Genomic DNA, 4,765 nt, shown 5'->3' on the forward strand with positions numbered 1-4,765 from the left:
TGAAGTGTAAGGCTATGAGAACCACAAATTCGACACAAGCTCAAAGTCAAGCTTGTTGTTTGAGGGGAAATGATACGATGAGGAAGATTGACGTAAGCTTAGCTCATCGTCGGAAGTTCGCTCCGGGCATACGGACCAGGTAGCACAGTTAAAAAGTTGACATGATAAAAATATAGCCGATCAGGCTAGGAATGATGTGATGGGGTACAAAGCTTCCCAGTATCAAGTACTAGGTGTATTTCCAGAAGGTAAATCGGAGTAGAGGTTGGACGGGGGAATGATTTGCAGAGGATAAGTAATTCTAACTTACCCAATAAATGGGATCAAGGAGGAAATATGGTCGGGACCATAACTGCAAGGAATCCAATTTACGATACCGGAAGAATTATTCAAATGATTAAATATCCTTGCAAGAAGCTTTCATGGTAAGTTCCACACCGTGTCCGTGGGCATGAACACAAAGGTTCAGGGTCGACTCCCACTTCTAGAATGCATAACCTTTCATTTTACTTCTCGCTCTTGATGAAGCTGTAGTATTGAAATTTTATCTGATGAAAAGCCAGTAGAGTATAACCCGCATAACTTTCGAGTTCACACAGATTAGGGAAGGCATAGGTTCAACCCATCGGGGCACCTTAGGAACATATATCATAGATTCCAAGAATAAATAACACAAGCTCGGTAGTAGAGCATGCTTGAGAAAGTGGAGGATACAATTTACCAAAAGCATTATGTATCCGAGGAAAAGCTCACAAGCTTAATGAATATGACAGACTTTGTCGGATATAATCCGAAAAAGGGGGTTTGGTGGTCCACAAGGGATCTGATGTGAGCATCAATACTCAACCAAAGGAAAAATAATGCAATGAGATCAGATTATAGAAACAACTGACTAACTCAAAGCTCAAATGCAAAGGAATTAAGAATTCCAAGACAAGGGATCAGAAGCAATGCCCTGATTAGGGATGGATAGGTTGAATAGCCTTAGAGGTACAATCGATGGCAATTTGATTGGCCGAGATCCATCTCATGTTTAAGATGACGTCTAAGCCAAAAGGATGAATTCTAGGATCTGGTTGAGGATTGCGAGCTCTCGCACTTATTGAATCAATGGGCTCAAATGATAGTGGCAAAGGATGCCAATAAGATTACTAGACTTATGGTATTAACCATAATGCAAGCAAGCAAGAAATTCAAGAACAATAGGCTGTTGAGGAATTTCACAAGAACGAATGGTATTACGAAGACTTTGGTGAAGTACATGAAACAACTGAGGATGAGCGGATACTCGGTAGGTACACAAAGTTATCCGTAGGGGTATTCAAGTGACAAGGAACTGCAAGGCAGTAAGCTCAAAGGATTCTCGGAACAACGGAGAGCAGTTCAGGGCATCTTGTAATAACAAGATCAATGTGATAGAATGTAAGGTTGGCTAGGGTGAGTAGTTATCCATAAGGATATTTCAGTGGTAGGGAATTGCAAAGGCAACAGGCACAAAGTCTTGAGAGAATATCGCAGAGTATATTCGGAATCTTCTGATGCAGCAGGCGATCATCTGAAATAAGGGGCTCTCCGGGCGGATGTGACCATGAGATCCTAATGTTTGAGTTAGTAAAACCATTTTAACCCGAATAGCAGAGAGATCAGAGTCCCAGAGTAAAGATCGAGGAGTAAAAGATCCTAATACCACCTATATGGCGACATGGGCCCGTAAGCCACACAGCCAATGTTAGCAAAAGTTTCCAGTGACTAGACTCAACTTTGGCCAAGGAGTTGGAAAGGGGGCTACCTACAGGCAGTCGGCTCTGATACCAACTTGTGACGCCCCTGATCTGATTGTACACTAATCATACACGCAAATGTGTACGATCAAGATCAAGGACTCACGGGAAGATATCAGAACACAACTCTAGACACAAATTAAATAATACAAGCTTTATATTACAAGCCAGGGGCCTTGAGGGCTCGAATAAATAGGCTCGAATACACAAGAGTCAGCGGAAGCAACATTATCTGAGTACAGACATGAGTTAAACAAGTTTGCCTTAAGAAGGCTAGCACAAAAAAACATCGATCAAAAAGGCAAGGCCTCCTGCCTGGGAGCCTCCTAACTACTCCAAGTCGTCAGCGGCCGTCACGTAGTAGTAGGCATCCTCGGGGTAGCAGTAGTCATCAGTGGTGTCGTCTGGCTTCTGGGATCCGTCATCTGGTCGCAACAATCGGGTATGGGGGAAAAGAGGTAGCAAAGCAACCGTGAGTACTCATCCAAAGTACTCGCAAGACTTACATCAGATCTAAACTAAGTATGCATCTATATCAAAGGAAAAGGGCTGTATCTATGGATTAAACTGCAAAATGCCATAAGAGCAGGGGAAAGCCTAGTCCTATCGAAGACTAGCATCTTCAGCAGCTTCAAGCATCATGCAGCATCAGAAGGGATAAGGGTAGCATAAAGTAAAGTAAAAGTAGTAGTGTTATCAACCTCGGCCGGAGATCCTTCCTCGATTCCCTGCGAGAAAGAAATCCCAGAGCCATACTATCCATTTCTCATTCACAATTCATTTCTCATCACAAGTAGCCAGTTTTAGTTGTATCGATCGGGATACAACTCCAAGTGTCCGTTACCGTAGGACAGGCTATCGATAGATGTTTTCTTCCCTGCAAGGGTGCACCAACTTACCCACCACGCTCGATTAACTCCGGCCGGACACACTTTCCTGGGTCATGCCTGGCCTCGGCCAAACAATACACCGCAACCCGACCTAGGCTTAATAGAGAGGTCAGCACGTCGGACTAAACCTATGCCCCCAAGGGTCATGGGCCATCTCGCCGGGAACTCCTGCATGTTGCGTACGCCGCCGGTGAGCAGACCTAGCTACCTCATTCAACAAGGCAGGAGCTTACGCAGTCCAACCCGGCGCGCGCCGCTCAGTCGCTGACGTCGATTAAGCTTCGGCTGATGTATACGACACAGAACGCCCATACTATGCCCATGTGATGGTTAGTGCTATCAGGCCAGAGGCCCTCGGATCAAATATCCAAATTGTTGTGGATTAGGAGCACGCGGTAACGAGTAGAGACTCACGATCGATGTGACCCCGTCACCCCGTCTCGAGTACTTGCGGCAAGGGATAAGAATGCCCGGCCACTCCTCGTAAGTATCTCGCGGGCACCTTCTAGGTCACCCGACTCCACATCACTCACTATTAAGTTCGCGCGGGTACCCCTCGGGGCCGATCCGTCTTTAGTAACATGATTCCGTGTAAAGTCATAGTAACCATAGTAACTGTGTGTCTAACACCAAGGGGAAAACCCGAGGAATCACCCCCGGTGAATTCCACTCGATGTTATCATCAAGGTGAACGTAAGAGGATCCACCCTCGAGGTTCACACTTGAGGGGTTGCATGACAGAGCCGTAACGGAAGTAGTTAAGGGAGAAATCACCCTCGATGACCACGACCGGATAGCTACACTACAGAGATCTCATCAGGAGTGATGTATGAGGTTCCACCCTCAACACTCGATGGTAACTCTGCAGAGTCGAGCAACAAAAGGGGAAAGTGATGTGCGGTGTCGGGGCCTGGACATCGATCACGTTGATCGAGTCATCAAACATAAAGCGGGGCAACTGGGACAAGGTGGGGGTCACTGATGGATCTCTAACCAACCTATACTAAGCAGTTTAGGACAATCAGGTAAGGTATGAAAGCAGGTAACAAAAACAGGCTATGCATCAGAGTAGGATCATACATAAAGCAGTAGTAGTTCTAATGCAAGCATGAGAGGGAAGGAAATGGGCGATATCGGAATGCTCAAGGAGGGTTTGCTTGCCTGGAAGCTCTGCTGAAAAAGAAGAAGTGTCGTCGATGACATAGTCGATCACAGGGGCGGCATCGGTCTCGGGGTCTACCGGAGAGAAGAGGGGGAAGAAACAGTAAATACATAGCAAACAGATGCATATCCATGCATGACAAGACAAGTATCGGTGCTAGGGGTGCCCTAACGCGGTATGAGGTGGTATCGGTGAAGGGGGGAAATATTCGGGAAAATATCCACGGTGTTTCACGTTTTCGTACAGAAGAACCGAAGGGGAAAAGTTGCGTGCTTGCTATGCTAGGGATGTGTGGTGGACGAACGGGTTGCGTATCCGGATTCGTCTCGTCGTTCTGAGAAACTTTCATGTACAAAGTTTTTCCATCCGAGCTACGGTTTATTTTATATTAATTTTAAAAGATTTAAATCATTTTTAGGATTTATTTAATTAATTTAATCAACATTATCCAGAATAGTGTTTGCTGACGTCATCATGACGTCAGCAGTCAATAGGGGTGTTGACTGGTCAAACTGACGTGTGGGTCCCACGTGTGAGTGACACATTTTAATTAAACACATTAATTAACCTAATTAGGATTAATTAGGGGTGGGCTCCACTGTCATCGACTACTTAATTAACTAATTAACTAATCAGGTTAATTAGTTAACTAATGTGTAATTAGTTTAATTAGTTGTTTAATTTAATTAATGAAAATCAATTAAGTTAATTATTTCTTTAATTAATTAATATTAATATTTATTTTTATTTTTTATTATTTTTAAAAAATACGTTCTATGGGCGGGGCCCCTCTGTCATAGGCCCAGGGGGCGCTAGCGGGCACGCGAGCGCCGGGGCGCTGTGGGTTACGGGCTTCGCCCGTGCGGGCGCTGCAGCCCAGCGCCGGTGGGCACGGGCACGGCAAGAACGGAGCGGGGCGGGAGCCGCTAGAG

Source organism: Triticum dicoccoides, chromosome 7A (assembly GCF_002162155.2).
Source record: "Triticum dicoccoides isolate Atlit2015 ecotype Zavitan chromosome 7A, WEW_v2.0, whole genome shotgun sequence".
Classification (NCBI taxonomy): domain Eukaryota; kingdom Viridiplantae; phylum Streptophyta; class Magnoliopsida; order Poales; family Poaceae; genus Triticum; species Triticum dicoccoides.